Genomic DNA, 19,835 nt, shown 5'->3' on the forward strand with positions numbered 1-19,835 from the left:
GCCGGGACTGCACATCGCTGAATAAATGGAGGGACAGATGGAGGCGGCAGAATGGAGGCGAGGAGCAAGAAATGACATCGCGTTCTGAGCTCTTCCCAGGGACGGTCCGTCTGTGGCCTTCCTGTGGGAACGAGCTTGTGACTGGCAACATGGGATGGGCTTTCAGCAAAAGTCGTGGCATGAGTCAGGTACGTCAGGTGGTGGCCGGGCTGCTGTTTACCTGAAAAGTTTTGAATACAGTCAGATTGTAAATTAACTAAGAGACCCTGCTGTGGATGAGGAATACGATGACTCAAGTCCTCTGGCATGGTGAATCTTCTTGATCTGTATATCATAAAGACTTTTTCCACTTTTTTTTTTTTTTTTTTTGCGGTACGCGGGCCTCTCATCGCTGCGGCCTCTCCCGCCGCGGAACACAGGCTCCGGACGCGCAGGCCCAGCGGCCATGGCTCCTGGGCCCAGCCGCTCCGCGGCATGCGGGATCCCCCCGAACCGGGGCACGAACCCGCATCCCCTGCATCGGCAGGCGGACTCCCAACCACTGCGCCACCAGAGAAGCCCCATAAAGACTTTTAAAGAAATGGATGGCATTTAAAGCTTTTTGGTAGATGAAGAAAGCCTGAGTGATGAGGGGGTTATTATATGGTGAGTTGGCTCACTATCCCCTCGGGTTTGAATTGCTGACAATATCTTGAAAGCTGTAGCTGATGGCTGGTTGGTCTGTCCCTATGTTCATTTGCCCATCCATTCATCCATCCACCCATTCGAGTTTGTCACATAGGAAGAGGTTCTGTCACTTCACCAATGGTGTGGTTATTCGGTTTTCTTTTTTTGGCCGCACCGCGCAGCATGTGGGATCTTAGTTCCCAGACCAGGGATCGAACTCATGTCCTCTGCATTGGAAGCGTGGAGTCTTAACCACTGGACCACCAGGGAAGTCCCTGTTCAGTTTTCTTACCTATAGAATAAGAAAACTAGATCATTTTGTCTAGATCATTTAAAGGGTCTTGTTAATTCTAGAATCCTGAGCTTCTTATAATTCGATTATCTGTATGACAGTGGAACGAATACAAACATGAATTAAACCAGGGTCCTGCCTCCCCCAAAAAGCACACGGTGTGGTAGGTGTGCTGACATTAGAGGGGTAGTGATAATGCAGTTAGAGGGTGGGGGAGTGGGCGGGGGAAACCCAGCACAGCTGGGTTAAATTAGGAGGGGACTTTAGAGACGGGAGAGATTATTTTTGGCTGCAGGTGTTAAGGAAGGCTTGGGGGTTAAGGGGATGGGGGCATTTAGTTTGAGGGGGGGAAGTAACACTAAGTTGATGAGCATGTGTTGATTATCATCCTGGTTTCACTTAAAGTTCACAATGAGATAGCCTTTATCATCCCCATTTCGCAGATGAAGAAACTGAGGCGGGGAAGGAGATGAAGTCACTTGTCCAAAGCCACCGGGTTGTTTAGAGGCAGAGCTGTGATCCAGGAGGAGGGCTTTTAACCCTGGTTTCATCCTTCTGTCTTGAAGGTTGAGTCAGTAGAGAGATGAGGACAGCTGGGCATTTCGGGTGAATAAAAGACCATCCCCATCGGCATGGCTGGGTGCAAGTGCCTGCACACAGGAGGAACAGCAGGGACGGCAGGGGGCCTGGAGCACCGTGAGCCTCAGGGCTAGTAGTAGAAACCAAGCCCGGGAAGACAGTTTGGGGTCAGGTAGGAGAGGCTCCCTAGTGTCTGGCTACAGGATCTGGTCTTTATTTGGCCCACATGGAGGCTCTGTGCAGGGATGGGACATGATTAAAGGAGTACATTTTAAGATGTTTATGACGGTAAGACCTTCCTGTGATTCTAAAATACTTTCATGCAACTAAGCTCTTTAGTGTGATGCTGAAGAAACTCCCTCCCCAAATGCTTCCTGCAGTCTAAGCCCTTGAGAGTTTTAATCCCAGGGTTTCTGTCCTAAGGAACACCCAGGCCCTGGCTCCACCGTCCTGCCCTTCTGAACATTAGCACTTTAAAAATCCCTGCTCGATTCTTGGGATTTTGAGAAGAAAATTCCTTAATCTTCCTCCTCTCTGCTGTTCCCTCGCTTTTAACCTATTTTCTGCTATTCAAAACTTCTACCTAGATAGACGAATAATAATTAGATGTCCTTTGGCTTTGCTAGTGAAAAATATACCAAAATATTTAGATTAAAACAGTGTAATAACGGCACTAGACAAATACATCCTGGTTACAAGATGAATTCCTCCTTTTCCTTGTTATTCGTGGTATCCTGGGGTGGCCTACTGGAGAAAAAATACTATTTGATTCTCCCTGGGTGGTCAGACAGGACTTGTAAAATCTCTTGTTTGTTTAGTGTTGAGGCTTCAAAGGCACGCAGACTTTCCTACATAAAGATGGACTAAGAAAATAGGAATTTTTTTGAAGTTGCTTTGTATAAAGGGAAATTCAGAGCAACCATCTTCCTTTAGAACTACAAGCTAATGTGATTAGAGGGTCCCTTTTCACCAGGCATCTTTGTTGTTTCCATCTTGGGTCATTACCACCAGTCTGATGGGGAAATCTGTGCTTACGAAAACCATCTTCACCTTTTTTTTTTTAAACCATCATACAAACACATCCTTTCAGTTTTAAAACTACATTTATTGTGCATATTTAGATTTCGTAAGAACTAAAAATCTGAGTGGTGTGTGTGTGCGTGTGTGTGTGTGTGTGTGTGTGTGTGTGTGTGTGTAATGCAGGGCTCTCTGGTGGTGTGTGCTGCCCAAACCTTCCAGGCCACGCGATCTGCACGTTCCAATTAGTAAGGCCCACCTGCTGTGGTATGGGAGAAAAGTTTGGACTGGGGTTAGGGCTGGTAAATGTAGGGTACTTTTTAGTGCAGGCTTTGCAGAACTCCCTTATTAGCACCTCGGAGTCAATGAGCACTCGGGGAAGCTCGTATCTCGTGCACATTTGGTATTTTCTGCTGTGTGTGGTGTGTTTCGGCCATTTTATTTATCTATACTTCTTTTTCTCATTTCAGAATATTTTAAAAATTTTAAAAAGCTTATTTATTTTTAAAATTGAAGTACAGTTGATTTACGATGTTGTGTTAGCAAAGTGTACAGCAAAGTGATTCAGTTATACATATCTATTTATCTATTTATAAAATTAATCGTATGTAATGGGGGAGGTTGATAGTGCTGAATTATTTTGAGCCTGGAGGGAGCAGAGCAGCTGTGTCCTACATCAGACCCCTGATCTATCTAATAGGTTGTCTTGCCACCTGATTCACTGGATGAATGTGTGTAGCCAATTATGTGAATCCCTATAAGGAAGGAAGAATGACCTTGAACCCAGAGAGCCAGACAGTTGCTTTATGCAATGCATTCACCCACTGAAGCTGCTTCACTGCCTTGGCCTAATAGGAGTGTCATATTTCTAATCCCTGGAAAATTATTGCTCCTTAAAAAAAATAGCCACGATGTGAAATAGCTGAATCTTTCATGACTTGCCAAGAACTTTGCTTTTGGAAAAAGGTGCTGAGAAAAGTAATTTGGGGATGTTACCTCTAAAAATTTTAAGCAAGCTCAAAACCTCCAAGCTTCTTCCTTGTGTACCCAGACATAACCTACTGGTAGAAACTATGTTTTTCTGTTAAATGAGGGATATTAGAGAAAGGAAAATACAGGTTTTTAAGTAAAAACATTAGAAATATAAGCTAATTTTCCTGGGCATTCTATTGGGCAATTATTTTATAGTCAAGAGCATTTTTACAAAATATCAGATATTTTGAAATGATAAGTCTGGCACAGAAAACAAACCTAACCCTTGATGTAATCTTGCATGTCTCTTTAAGTCCTGGAGTCAAAGTTCATGGTGGCTTTGATGTGGTGCTACCAGTTAACACGATGACATTCGGTAAATCACCAAGGGTGTAGTGGGAAGAACTTCCCCTTTGGGGTCAGCCAGCTCCTGGTTTTGATCTATGGCTTTGCTACTGCTGGATCTGTGACCTTGGGCAAGTTCCCGCACCCTCTCAGCCACAGCCTTCTGTTGCTATCAAGACTACCCTTACTAAAGGGTTTTAGAGGTTAAATGAAGTAAGCTATAGAAAAGGACTATCTAGGGTCTAGCATGTATACTGCCATTAGCTCCCTTCTTTTCTTTTGATTACACCCCAGGACTAGTCTTTTCCAGTGTAGCTTTGTACTGTCAGGTTTGGGAGTCACTCTGGAGAACATCCAAAACCCCTTCGTTTTCCAGATAATGAAGTCTGGACCCAGAGAGGGGGAGTGATGTGCTTGCGGTGCTTTAGCGCAGGACTAGCAGAGCTGGTGCTAAAACCGTGCCTCGCTGGATGCTTCCAGTTTTACTCAAGGTAGGAGGAGGGCTTAGCACTCTGAGTGTGTCCCTGGCACGCCTCCAGAGCAGTCAAGTCCAAGGCTGGTCTTAGGGCTACAGTTTAAGAAATAATCAGCTTTTCAGATTTTCCTCTAGGTACCTTCAAGGTAGACAAAACTGTGTTCTGAAACCTTACCCTGCTGTGTGCTCGTTCCTTTGACAACTTTTGACTCAGTTTCCTTTTCTCTCCTAGTACTCTCAGGTGACTACAGAAGTGTCAGCGCCCACCATGGTCAGGTAAGAGACTTCCTGGATGGGGAAGATTTCCAGACAAATCCCTAACTCCCTCAGTGGTTACCGCTTGTCCCTTGCTCATTTCTGGGCCGCCCCAAAGATTCTAAGGGCCACCGTTCCCTTGTCTGTTCTCCATTTTGCTTTCCTTTGTTTAAGTTTCATTTTTATGCTTTTAGTCTGTCACATTTTTGGTTTTATTTTTATACATTCATCCATGCATGCTGTTATGACATAAAACATGCATGGGGATGGTAAATCCTGCCTTCAGGACAAGGGTTGCCCATGAGGAGGGTGGCTGGGTGCAGGGTGGATGTCAACTCTAACTGTAATATTTAAAAAAAAAGGTTTTTTCTTCAATACGTATCTCTTAAAGATAAGAACTTTTTGTTTGTTTTTTTTGAACTTTTTGTTTTTTAAAACATAAATACAACACTATTTTCACACCTAAAACAATAGTTAACAATAATTCCTTTCATAAAATCTCTAGTCAATGTTCAATATTATTAGAGAGACAGATACTGGAAAAACAAATCTCTTAGGGATGTAAGGCAGTACAGGAGGGCTGTAGTTCCCACTGCTGTCTGGTATAGTTGACAGTTGTTAAGGTAGATCCCAAAGACTTATCATCACAAGGGAAAAATATTTTCTCTCTTTATTTTTGGGGTACCTATATGAGATGATGGTTGTTAACTGGATGTTAAGTAAACTTATTGTGGTAATCATTTCACAATATATGTAAGTCAAATCATTATACTGTACATGTTAAACTTATACAGGGCTGTATGTTAATTATCTCAATAAAACTGGGGGAAAAATAAAAAAATAAAAACAAAAACCAATCTTTGGTAGTTCGAGTATTTGGACGTGCCAGAAGTGTAGTGAGACCAGTGGCATTAGCATCACCAGGGAATTTGTTAGAAGTGCAAATAGTTGGACTCTACCCGGAAGGACTGGATCAGAAACTTTGTTGGTGGGATGGTTTAACAAGCCCTCCAGGTGATTCTAATATCTGGTAGAGTTAGAACCACTGGCCCAAGGAAAATAAAAAATGTATGCTCTCTACTCAGTTTTAATTTGTCTTTGTGTTTAACACAGCAACATATCCTCAGACCCTCAGAATACCTAAGATGGTATACTTACACCTGGATTGCTGTGATATAATAGCAAATACATTTTTTGGTCTCCTGGCCAGAGCTCCTAAACGCCCTGTAAGTTCCGAAGACATGAGCAATAGGAGCATCTTTTGTTCTAACATTTGGTTTTTGCCCAAATAACCTGAAACAGCTCTGGAGTGGTGAAGGTGAGAAGACGATCTTTTTTTTTTTTTTTTTTTGCGGTACGCGGGCCTCTCACTGCTGTGGCCTCTCCCGTTGCGGAGCACAGGCTCCGGACGCGCAGGCTCAGCGGTCATTGCTCACGGGCGTAGTCGCTCCGCGGCATGTGGGATCCTCCCCGACCGGGGCACGAACCCCTGTCCCCTGCATCAGCAGGCGGACTCTCAACCACTGCGCCACCTAGGAAGCCCAAGACTGTGTTTTGTTATTCAGAACAAGCTGCTTTCAGCCGCTGGGGAGTTTATGTTAATGAGGTGATTTTGGAAAGCCCCTAAATATGGAGGCGGGTTGCCAGGGGAACCAACCTTCTAATTAGGGAATTGTCACTCTTAGCCCCGCCCTCTGACCTCCCGGAAGGCGAGTGGGGCTGGACGTTGAGTTCCTCAGCTGTGGCCAATGATGCAATCAGTCGTGCTCACCTGCTTACGTGCTTACGCTTACGTAAGGAGACCGCCCTTAAAAGCCCTATAAGGCGGGGTTTGGTGAGTCGGGTTCAGTACGTCTTGGTGGGAGCGTGGAGGCCTCACACCTTGCCCTGCGCATTTCTTCTATTTGGCTGACTGTTCCTGGGTTGTACCCTTGATAATAAACCAGTAGTCTGGTAAGTGAACTGTTTTCCTGAGCAGTGTGAGCTGTTCTAGTAAATTGTGGAACCTGAGGGAGGGGTCGTGGGAACCCCTGATTTATAGCTGGTGGGTCAGAAGCCCAGGCCACAACCTGGACTTGGAATTGGCGTCTGCAGTGGGGAGCGAACTGCCTTGCGGGCCTGAGCCCTTAGCTAGCGAGGTCTGTGTTAACTTCGAGCAGTTAGTGTCAGAATTGAATTAAGTTATAGGACACCCACTCCGTGTCCGTTGAGAATTGGAAAGTTGCTTGGTGTGGAAAACCCCCACACATTTGGCACCAGAAGTGCTGTGCGAGCAGAGAGAAATGGGAGTTTTGCGTTTCGTTTTTATTGTATTTTATTAAATTAAAAAATATATATAATTTTTAAAGGTTACTTTCCAGCTAGTTATTATAACATTGTCTATTCCCTTATTGTACAATACAGCCTTGAGCCTATGTTGTACCCAATAGTTTATACCTCCTACTCCCCAAGCTTTTGCTTTTTATTCCCCAAGATGGCGTCCGGCGTTTCCTCGCCTCCTGGGACGGGTCCCAAGCCTGCTCCCACCTCTAGCTGTGGAGAGCTTCAAACTCAGCCTGCTCCCACGTTAGGAAGTGCAGAGTGCTCGCAGGCGGTGGAAGGAATGACCAGAACTTTCTGGAACAGGACAGCCTGGGTGGAATTGGAGCTCTAATGTCTTTGAGTGGATTTGGGAGAGAAACTGGATGGTATTGTAAAGAGCATATGTCTAAAGCTGTGGCTCTCATCTACTGATTGTGTAGTGGAGCACCTGGGAGGCTTTTAAGAAACACTGGTCCCCTGGCCTGACTTCAAGAGATTCCAGTTTCAACTGAGGTGGGGGTAGAGGTGGAGGGAGGTGACTGCAAAGGGTCTCAGCACCACCTTGGTTTGAAGGCTCTCCACGTGATTCTAATCGCAGTCCTGGTTCAGCACCACTAGTGAAGACAGGTTTGGTTTGGGACTCAGATGAGAAAGAAGGTAAAAGATCCTGCAAGAGGACACTTTCAGGAGTCCTACCCCTCAGATGAGTTAAGTGCTTTTCAAACTGTGGGTCTTAAGCTATTAGCGACTTGATTTGGGGAAGTGTTCTTCCGCCAGTCTTTCACTTTTTTGTTTTTGTTTTCATCTGGTGCTCATCTGTTGCACAGTATTTTTGGCCAGATTGTTCTAGGCCAGGGGACTTGACTAAACTTTGTCCACTCATCTGTAGGTGTGTTGGAGGACACTGTTTCTACTGCATGTAAATGACATCCTCTATCACCTCTGTGGTTCTCTTTGTGTGAGTGGATAGAGCTCCAGGGAAGGAAGTCAGAGGTACTGATACATATTTTGCAGTGTGAGGCATTCCTTCCCTGCAGTCCCGAAGTTAACCGAAAGGAAAGACTGAGCTGTGTTTGTTGGTTGAGTGTTGAAATATTCCATGGAAAAAGGAAAGGGAAACAAGTTCTACCACTGAATTTTTTTTTTTTTTTTGGCAGGGTTTGTCACCTCCCCCCACCAAATTTCTGGCAAGTGCGATTAGAAATTGACTTGCAGGGTTTGCTCACACTAGCTTCCCAAGACATCTCTTGTCCGCTTGCTGCTGACTAGCGGTAGTTAATTTGCTATCTCTCACACGTGTTACCCAAAAATCACAGAACTCATTAGCAATAAACAGCATGAACTTGGTCACATTTGGAGGATTAGCCACATGTAAATCTGAGTTGCACTTGGGAGGTTTCTGTGCCTCATTTTAAAAATAAATAGAACTCTAGCCTTGAGTAGAAACAGATTTTTTTTTTAAATGAAATATCTTACTGGAAAACAAATTTTTTCTCCAGTAAAAATATGTGGAGGAGGTAAGCTTTCCTTGACGCCAGTGCTTATTTGATTTCATGCCCTTCTCCTTGCTGATGGCAGATGTGGCAGAAATAAAGACCCAATTTCATTGTTCACAATGGGAGAAAAATTTAATCAATTCAGGAATTTATTCTTAATTGACAGCAGACGTTTAAAACTTGATTGGTCACAGTCGACTATTTAACGTGCCTTTTAGGAAAATAAACATTTTTGTATTTCCCCAACCGTTCTGTGCACTCATCACTACACACTGCAGGGTATGGAGGTGTTGGCCTTGATGACGATTCTTAGACCTTTTAAATAATGTTTCTCACTAAGCAATTGAAAGGGGTAATTTTCATGTGGTTACAATATATGATTGATGTGATTAGAAAATTTCTGTTTTCTGTTGATATGCAGACTCGCTGCCAGTGTCACTGGATATTCATATGCCACCTGTTTTTAATTCCAGCAGAACTTATCAGAATGAAATAAATAACTTACCTTTGAAGAATCAGAAAAATAATTCAAATTTATTGAAACTTTGTGTTTATCCTTCCAGATCATACTAAATCAGATGAGTACACAAATGCCCAGGGGTTGACTCTACCAAGTAGAGATAATGTTTCATGCAGACACATGAATTGAATTAGAGACCTGTTAGAGACTTCCCATGAGCTGATTTTGATCATCCTGGTTTCTAGCACTCCCCAAATGCAGCAATTATATCACACTACCTCCTGTTTTCTATTTCTTACAAAAATATAACCTCCTTAGTAAGACATCTGCTTTATCAAAATCAGTACAGGACTGTCAGCTGTTCAGTCCATCTTTCTGCTCATGAAATCATTCATTTTCTATTTATTGTCAATCCTGAGGTCAAATTAACAATGTATGTTTTTCTCCTTTTCTAGGGAGAAAGACATTTTGCCCAGTTAGCATAAATTTAGTGTTTCAGAAGAAATAGATGGTCAGATCTGCAGCAGGCTGACTTCTCAGGATTCATTACAGAAGGGCTCTTTTTTGAAACATCTGTCACTGAAGGTGTGTCATGAGGGATGTGGGAGGAATGTATCTTCCTCACTTCCAAAGAGCTCTGTCCCCTTAAAAGCTCTATGGTAGCAAGGTAGTAGAACATTTCAATAAGGAAGGCTGCAGGGAAGGGTAAAGAGAAAGAAAGACAAAATGAAGTACCAGAAGCAGGTAGTTCTATCCATGTTCATATCATGTCCATACGACCTGAGAAACGGATACTGAAGTGGCAGAACCAGACTGCTTCTTCATCCCTATGGTCTAATTAAATGTATTTTCACTTAAAAAGGATAACAATGTTAAATCTTAATGGGATGAACCTAAGTGAAATTTATTATGCTTTGCTTTGACAGTAAAGATTATGGATAGCTCAAGTGCCATTTTGAGATGGTAGCTTTGGATCCTGTAATTTTTACTATTGCTGCTCTGCTGAAGATACCAAAGTTACCCAACAAAACTTGTGGGTTATATAACTGAGACTTGAAATACAAGTAGAGTTTGAATATTTTTCCCTTTAATTTTTTTGGAGGTTAAGTTTTACTCTTTCATGTTAGAGTGAAGTCTCTTTAGCTGAAACAAAGGAAATGGGAGCTTTTTTAAAAGACAAGGCAATGTTGATCACTCCTTAGGGTCTGTCTTGCTCAGAATTACCTAGATGAACTGTTTCTTTAGTCCATGTTCACTACCTGCTCCTTTTCCTTTGTATGTATTGCAGGAGCTCAATAATATAGATAGGTTTTTTGTGGTACAATATACATAAAATTTACCATTTCAACCATGTTATGTGTACCGTTGAGTGGGATTAAGTACTCATATAGTTGTGCAAGCATAACTACCATCCGTCTTCAGAACTTTTTCATCTTAAACTGAAACGGCTTACCCATTAGACACTTAACTCCCCATGCTGACCTCCCCCAGACCTTGGCAATCACCATTCTGCTTTGTTTTCATGAATCTGACTATTCTAGTGACGGCATGAGTGGAATCGCACAGTATTTGTCTTTTTGTGACTGGCTTATTTCACTTAGCAGAATGGTGTCGAGACTCATCCATGCTGTAACATGGGTCAGAATTTCCTTCCTTCTTAAGACTGGATAATATTCCATTTTATGTATGTACCACACTTTGTTTTCCCATTTGTCAATGGGATAAGAGCGTTTTTAAACCTCTTGGCTTTTGTGAATAATGCTACTAAGGACACGGGTGTATAAATATCTGTTTGAGTTCCTCAGTATCTTTGAATTGCTTCCCCATAAGAAATGTCTTTTCAGCTTAATGCTGATGCTGGTTTTGGTACTAACTTAGTGACTTCATATTGTTTATAATAAAGAAAGCCTTTTATGTAGCATAATTGGAATTAGTATGTTGAGTCTGAGTTATGAAGGTCCCCAAAAGCATATGGGACAGGTAAACACAAGGCAATGAAAACCTTTTTGGAATACACCTGACTAGGTATTGTGAGCCATTTTCATTGATAAAGACCCATTGCAAGAGACTTTAAAAAAAATTGGATTTATTGTAAAGAGCTGTGTTTTAGCATCTTCATTAAAAGGTATGTTGCTGCATGGCATCTGGAAAAATCAAATTGTAAAAGTGACTTGCAAAATAAACATCCTGTGATTAACCGAAATCCTCGGAGCAGAAGACAATCCAGGGTTTGGGATGTGTGTTTCCCTCTCTAGAGGAGAGTCTGGCTTCCCTCTTGGAATGTAGAGTAATAGCTCATACTGCTGGCATGGAACACCTGAAGATACATATCCTACCCTCACATTCTTGGTGTTTTCAGTGTCTTCTCTATTTTCTAGAACAACCTTGAGAATTCTTTCTGATACCTTAAGCTTAACTAGACAGAGACAAGCTCCTTCGTGTAGTTAATACTATTTATTGAGCACGAACCATATATCAGAGCTATATTATTACTAGCTAACATTTATTCAGTGCTTGGCATATGTTGGGCATTGTTCTAAGCTCTATATGTGTTATAACTTATTTGATCTTCACAACATCTCAATGTATTTGATACTAGCATAACTTCATTTTACAAATGAGGAACGTGAGACACAAGTTGACTTGACTGAGAACACAGAAATTGGCAGAGTAAGACTCGAACCCAGGCATCTGACTTCAGACCTTGTATCTTTGGCCTCCATGCTGTGCTGACCTGATACTTTACAGCTGATCTAACTTATTAGCCCTGTGAACAACAGTCTCTGGAGGACCAGTTCTTTTTAAGAAGAATCACAGCTTGTAAAGCTAGAAGTTGTGTGGGTCCGTCTGGAAACTCATGCCATGTTAAATGGTCCTAGAGTAGTTTAGAGGTTCAACACCAAAGAACCAAGGTTTCTACTGAACATAGTGACCTTTATTTCACTTTTAAAGGTGAAACAGAAAACGATATTCATAGAAAACATTTCATAGAAAATGATATTCAAAAAGACCATGCTTAGGAATATTGAGTTTATTTTTGTAAAAGGTGTTATTACTTCACTATGAATTCATATTTGGCAAAGAAATTACCAGGAATATGTATTAGGAATCAGCCTCACTCAGAAATTTGGTATTAAAGAGTTTGTAAGGAATACCTACTTAGGTCCATTTATAAAGAGATTTCTCTTAAAAGAAGATATTGGGGGTTTCAAAAGTACTTGTAGCCACTTTCGTTTAAATATATCTGTGTACCTTTATTTACATCTGTTAGCAAGTGATGAGTCTTTTTAATGAGAGGTCTTAATTCTTAATGCTCATGGTGAGGTTTAAAGAGTTCTTTACAGCTGAAGGAACATTCACTGAGCAACAGAGTTGCCAGGAATTTTGCTAGATGCCAGGGCTTTAAAGACAGACAAGGAATAATTGTTAGTTTTAAGGTATGCTTAATCTATGAGATACAGAAGGAAGAAGAGACTTCTTCATCCTCTTGAGGAAAGAGGTTAGGAGAAAACAACTGGGTGGGAGCTTGGTTTTGAAGGTTGAAGAGGAGTTTTCCAGGCAGACAAAGTAGGGTGGGGGCGGGGTGAGTGGTGTCAGGCAGAGGAAAAGCCATGTACAAGGGCACTGAGACAGGCAGCATGGCACGATTAGCAAACCTTTAATAGCGAATTGATTATAGTGTAAAGACCATAGGCTTAGGCAAAAGTTTAAAAAACTACTCTTGAGTCTTGGTTTTACCCTATTAAAAAAACAAAAGCAAAAAGAAAACCTCAGCCACTTTCCTTCTTGTTTTGAGGATTAAAAATAATACATGTACATTGTTCAGTAAAGAACAATTTAATGGCATACAGGTTTTTATATTGATACTATAAATTATTATTATTTTTTTGTGGTACGCGGGCCTCTCACTGCTGTGGCCTCTCCCGCCGCGGAGCACAGGCTCCGGACGCGCAGGCTCAGCGGCCATGGCTCATGGGCCCAGCCGCTCCGCGGCATGTGGGATCTTCCCGGACCGGGGCACAAACCCGTGTCCCCCGCATCGGCAGGAGGACTCCCAACCACTGCGCCACCATGGAAGCCCCTATCAATTATTTTTAAGTTTTGTCTTTTGATTTATTGTTTTGAATAATCTGAATGGTTCAAAAACCCAAAAAGTAGACAAAGCACCCATCTTTGTGCCTCATCAAGTTCTTCCTTTTCAACCCCCATCAGAAGCCACTGTTCGTTTCTTATCCTTCCATAGTCCCTTTATGCTCCACAAGGGCCCTTTTACAAAAGGTAGCATGTTACACACATTGTGCAATACCGTCCTCTTTTCACTTAACTATTCGTCTTAGAGGACTTTGCATATCAGTTTATAGGGAGCTTCCTCATCCTACTCTAAAGAAGTGCTACTTTATTTTTATATAGCTTGACTCAAGAAATTTTAACAGTGTAGAGTTCCCATTGTGCCCTTCACCCAGCTTCCCCCAGTGGTAATTTACATGACTGTAGCAAGCTATCAAAAGCAGGAAACTGGCATCAGCACAGTACTATTAACTCAGGTAGAGACCTTATTTGATTTTACATGCATATTTTTATATGCAGTTTTTATATGCATTTTTTTGTTGGGGGGGTACATATTTCTATGAGATTTTATCATCCTTGTACATACAGTATATTCAAATAACCATCACCACAGTCAAGGTACAGAACTAATTGTTCCCTTACCACAAAGGAGCTCCCTTCTGCTACTTTTTAATTGTCACACCCTCTCCCCAGTCCTAGCTACTGACAGCTGCTGATTAATCCACACATTGCATGTGTGCTTACTTTAAGACAACCCTACCATGTATTATATCTTCCTCAAGGGTAAGAAACCTACTTTCAAACTTCTATTCCCTGCAGGCCTGTGCACTTGATGGGTACTTAATGGTTTTTTTCTTTATAGATTTATTTATTTTTGGCTGCGTTGGGTCTTCATTGCTGCACAGGCTTTCTCTAGTTGTGGCGGGCGGGGGCTACTTTTTGCCAGTGTGTGGGGTTCTCATTTGTGGTGGCTTCTTGTTGTGGACTGTGGGCTCGACGCATGGGCTCAGTAGTTGTGGCTCGCGGGCTCTAGAGTGCAGGCTCAGTAGTTGTGGCGCATGGGCTTAGTTGCTCTGCGGCATGTGGAATGTTCCCGGACCAGGGATCGAACGCGTGTCCCCTGCATTGGCCCGCGGATTCTTAACCACTGCGCCAAGAGGAATCAAACCCAAAACAAAGCCAGCCCAAAAGACAATTCAGAGTTGAAAAACAAATGAGTCAGGATAATTTGCTTTCCAAAATAACAGAAGTTCAGACACTCTTAAATAGGAACTCCTCAATATGAATTAAGTGACAATTTATCACTTCTTTCTGGCAAGACTCAGTAACCTAAAAGTGCTAATGATGAGAAACACAATTTCTCTAAAACATCACTTTGCACTTTTCAAATCATTTTCGTTTTTATAAATTTTTCTCTTTAAGGACTTTGATACGCTAGAACGTTTATTATTTCTCGTTGACAGAGTAGGAAACTGAGGCTAAGAGAGGGAAGAAAGAGAACAGGGACTGAATCTAATGTGCTCTTTCGTTTTGTCCTCCCAACAACTCTGGCCTCGACATTGTTGTGCTCATTTTACAGAAGAGAACTTGGGTGCTCAGAGGTTCAGTAATGTGTCTCTGGTCAGTGTATAACCGAAAAGATTCTCAAACCCCACACGTCACTATGCCATTATGAAGCTTTCCTTAGGGAATCTGAATTCTTATTTAATTCCTAACCTTTTCTAAAAAATTGGTGGTGGGAGTGGTGTTTCAGTACATTACTCACTTATAAAAGGTAACTACTGTAGTAGTTTATAGAAGTGGTTAAGGGTTTTGGAGTCGGCCAGACCTTCTGTCCAAATCCCAGGTCAGCCATCCTCTAGTTTTGCTGACTACGGGCACAGTTTTATTTATATTTATTGAAACTTCAGGTAATCAGCTATAACATGGAGACCCTGGTAGCTCCTCCATCAGGTTGAATCGATTAAATGGGATAAAACCTACACAGCACTTCGCATAGTGTGTGTTGGCTGCCACTCGTTCAATAAACAGCAGCTGTTATATGTGAGTCTTCATTTTATGGACTTTCCACTTCTCATAACAAATTTTAAGCAAATACTAAGTTGTGTTGTGCAAAACAATGAACTATTGATGGTATTAACGTAGCTACACAGTTAGACTTAATCTTTAAACTTAGAAATTTAGAATACATTTTACCTATACAGTTTTAAAATTTCTCATTCAAGTTGTTGTATTTTCACATCTAAAGCTGCCATTCTCCCCCCAACCCCCTAAAGTTGACGACTTTGGTCTGTGAACGAGTAGACTTTCCAGAAATGAAGAATTCATATCTATAACATGGGGCAACTGTGAAAGAACTATTTGTGGCTTAGCTCTTGCTAAGCTTCTGGTACCCTTATCCCTATATATCGATGGACATTCATGACCTGAGAAATGGTCCAGTGGAGAAGGGAGTAGCTGGTGTGTGTGTGTGTGTGTGTGTGCGGAGGGGTGAGGGGTACTTATTGTATACAGCTTTTGTAATACAGATAATTAAGTACAATCAACAGGCATTGCAGTCATATCCTTCAGTTATTCAGAGAATGTGCTTAGCTCTGCTTAGCGGGGTGTGTGTTTAGGGTGAGACTGACGGTTGAGGTATATCGGTGAGAAGCATTTGTATCACAGCGACAGACTGCAGAGAGCTCTTTCCTGTGTTACAGATTGCTAGGAAATTGGATAGGACCTCCTGAGAAATTCTATCCCACGCCTTCCCCCAAGACTAGTCAGTGACATCCGGTAGGAAGGCAGCGGGGGTGGGGAGGAGAGCCGGGGGTTTCTGGGAGGGAACTGACACCCCCCGCCCCAGCCCGGCCACACCGCCCCGGCTGGTGTGGGAAACACCCTGTACTTCGGGGCACTCTGCACAGAGCGGTTGAGTGTCCTCAGGTCAGCATGGGAGGTGTGCGAATGTTCCTTTGAGAGCCCCTGGGACTTGTCAAAAGACCTGATCATAAAGGAGAGCTTGCTTGGCAGTTCTCATCAGAAGTCTAAATGACGGAGTTTAATGCTGAGATAGAACAGTGGCTCTCAACTCTAGGTGCAGATGACGTGGGAATTTTCTTTAACCTTCCAGGTGATTCTACTGTACCTCTGGGGTTAAGAACCACTGGGATAAAGAGAAAGCACTCTGACAAAAGGGCAAAAGGGCAGAAAAGCCCCCCACCCTACATCGGGTGGCTGGGTCCCCATATTTCCCAATGAGGCCACTGGCCTTTTCAGTTGGCTGAAATTTCTATTCACGTTCTGGATCAGGGTCCACTGGGCAGAGATGCTGTTGGCTGCCGTGGCCATCCAGCTGCATTCCCTGGTGTGTGGGGTGAAACTGCTCTGCTTGTCTCTGGGGTGAGGAGCAGGGTGTCTCCCTACTTTGGAATCATCTTTTCAAGCCTTGGCCCTCAGGCTTTAAGCAGAAATGTATGCTACATTCTGAAGGATATTGTGTTTAAATCTTAATAATTTGTCTCTTTCACATAAGAGAAATAACTGTGCAGGGTGGACAGAAACCCTCTGAGAAAACCATGTGTTTCACATTTACTACGAATAAGTCATTCCCTCTCTTAGCTGTCAAAAGTCATAATCTGGGAATCATTCTTTTCCTACGAAAACCAGAAACCTGTTTTTTCCCCTCTCCTTTTGGTAGCAGCCGTAACAAAAGTTCCCATAGGCAAGAGCTTTTGATTTGATAGGATGCAGTGGCTGTCTTTCTAGGGAAGCTGTGGAAAATGCATTGGTGCATTTTTTTTCTCAGTTGCATGTATCTTGTATCCCCTGAACATCAGTCCAAGCATGATGTCACTCACATGACTTTGCTACATCCCAAGTCCTTTTACAGATGCAAACTACAGAAGAAACAAACTGGTTGAGTGTGCAAAGTATATTTCAGGGACGTCCTAAATGGTCTGTTTCAGAGGCACACAATTCCAAAGTATTTGCTGACATTTATTGTCCGGCTTCAAATTATTAAATGTCTTTCTGATCACATGCTGCCATGTTTTGCATAGGGTGACATATCTGTCCTCTTTTAAATGCATGGGAATTGGCAGCAATCTTATTTCACTGGTGAGTTTGCTGAAGTGTTATTACAAGACAGCCAGGATGATTCATGAGTGCTCTTCAGGTAGGGAAATGCTGCCAGCTTGGTTTGTGTTTTGTCTACCTAGAGTTCTGCTTAATTTTCTATTTCGGTTAAGCGTAATCCCCTTTCCTGCTAGTGGCCATAATCACATTATAAGAGACTTAAAAATTCTCATTTCCCAGTAGTTCTCACAATGTAAGCATTTTTATTTCATGTAAGATTGCTCTTTTTTCCTGACATTGGGAAAGATAAACTAGGAAATCTAAATATTGGTCTAATTGGAAGAACTCAGGGTACGTTCTGGTCAAGTGGAGAGGTTAAGGAGTGATGGAGGGGAGTCCTGGACTCCATCTGAAAGGGTAGCAATAGGCCTTAAATGTGATAAGAGACTTAATGTACCTTGACAGTTTTTAAAGAAGAACATTAAAATTTTGCCTGAGAATCTGATGCCTTTGGTAAATATGGGATCTAGTGAGGCGCACTCATTTCTGCCTCTCCCCATATATTCCTTTGATCGTGTTTGTGCCGTTCTTGAAAGAATCACATGTCTCTCCCTGACTGGACAGGCCCAGAGATGGAGATAAGCAGGTCCTTCGTAGACACCTATTTTCAAGTTTGTTCTTGCAAGAAGGCCAAGAGGGTGGAGGACAGCTCTAAAATCTGGGAAGTGCAAACTGTAGCTACTTTTTTTTTTTTTTTTTACAACCTTGAAACTACATTTGGACGTGGTTAATTCTCAGATGACTTGGAGCCTATGCCTTTCATAATCATATGTAACTATGTCTAGAACTTGTGTTTCATCTCACCTTTCATAGAGTATTTTGAGTGGTACATTGTTCACAGAACTCTCTCTTCTGGACCTAGGATATAACTTTTCTTATTAGGTCCTTTGCCGTTCAATACTAGGTATTTAGGAAGTTCGCTGCATGTTGAGAGGATGTGATAGGATGATATTGCTTGATTGATTGTATGGTTGTTGCAGTTTGGATTTATAGATGCTGCAGATACTGTTAATGGTTAGTGGTCAGATAGGCAGAGTGAATCACTGTTTTAAACTAGCAAGAAAATTGACTTTAAATGGAGGTTTCTGATTGGCTGCCTAAGGCTGCTTAGTGATGTCAAAAATCTTAGAAAAGATGAATTGGAAGTATTACTCACTTTTATTTATGAATTTAATCCTGTGGATAAGTAACGTTGAACATGCCAAACAGTAATCCTGTGGCGCTTGTCACCTAAAGGCCACGTGACTAACTCTGTAGTAAGAGACATGGAAACACGTGGTACTCATCTCTTTTGGGATTTGTTCTTTTTTCTCCCTTTTTTCGGGTTCACGTCTCCTGATGTTCTAGGGGGCTCATTGAGATACAAGAGTTTTATACTTTGGTTTCTTTGCAGAAAGACGGCAAACAGTTCAAATGAAGTTCATAAGTATTTGCTTGGCTGCAAATAATTTTTTACCAGGTGGTGATGGTGGTGAGTGCACACGGGGCCAAGCCAAGGGCAAGCGGAGAGGAGAGGGGTCTGTGTGTGTAGATACGTTTCCTATTTCCCACAGCTTGGTTGCATGCTACCGTCAAAAGTAAAGAAGTTAGGGGCTTCTCTGGTGGCGCAGTGGTTGAGAGTCCGCCTGCCAATGCAGGGGACACGGGTTCATGCCCCGGTCGGGGAAGATCCCACATGCCGCAGAGCGGCTGGGCCCGTGAGCCATGGCCGCTGAGCCTGCGTGTCCGGAGCCTGTGCTCTGCAATGGGAGAGGCTACAACAGTGAGAGGCCCGTATACCACAAAAAAAAAAAAAAAAAAAAAAAATGTTAAGAAGTTAATTGGTTTTCTTCCTGGGATGGTCTGTTTGACTGACAAGCCCTCAGTCAGCCATTAAATCCCACTGTCTTGGCCTTAGATGGGGAAATTCAAGTTCCTAACAGACGGACTTTTCCAGTTCTTACTTGATTCTCTCCTGCTCCTATCCTCCACTGAGGGAAATGGAAGGGAGAAGAAAGAAGAATCAGATTTCCAACTTAGATTTTACTGATTTGGAATTAGGAGTTGGCTTAGTTAGATACTACCTTATTTTCTTGTTTCAAGAAAAACAAAGGGTGTGTGTGTGAGTTATAAATAGCATGACCTAAATTGTGTGACATTTATTTGACACGACATAGTTTAGAAATATAGCTCTCACACCAACAATTGTTATGTTAATTACATATTTACTAGGCCAAAACTGAAAACATTCTGTTTTGGTATTTTATGCCTTTCACAGCAATCCAACTTTTTTTTTGAGTTGTAGAATTCAGATGAACCTTCAAGGCAATTAATGTGAGTGAGGTTGTATTGAACCTACATTCAGAGATGCATGATGATTTGAATTAATGCCTTTGGCGTGCCAGCTCCTATTACCATTTTAAAGTCAGCGACGGGCAGTGTGTTATGACATTGGGGTTAGATGAATGCTACCTAAACCTAGATTTTTTTTCTTTTTTTCCCAAATAGTAAACCAAACTGTTGAAACAACATCGATACATTCTTTGGCTACAGTTCAGTCGTTTGAGAGAGATTTGAGAGGCTTTTTAAAAGAAAAGTTCATGTACGTGTATTGTCGTCTTTAAATACTAAATCATTTCACACCAAGAATGTTAGCGTTTTGCAGTTAGTTAAAAGACCATTCCACAGTAATTAGAATTACCATGGCATTAAAAAAGCTTACCAAGAATTAAAGAGAGGGGGCAGCTGGGGTATGAGGGGCAATTTGGGGTTCTGTTGATCCTCTGGGGCTGGCAGGGTCTCTGGGCAGCA

The sequence above is a fragment of the Grampus griseus genome (genome assembly GCF_964374135.1).
Source record: "Grampus griseus genome assembly, chromosome: 10".
NCBI classification, from domain to species: domain Eukaryota; kingdom Metazoa; phylum Chordata; class Mammalia; order Artiodactyla; family Delphinidae; genus Grampus; species Grampus griseus.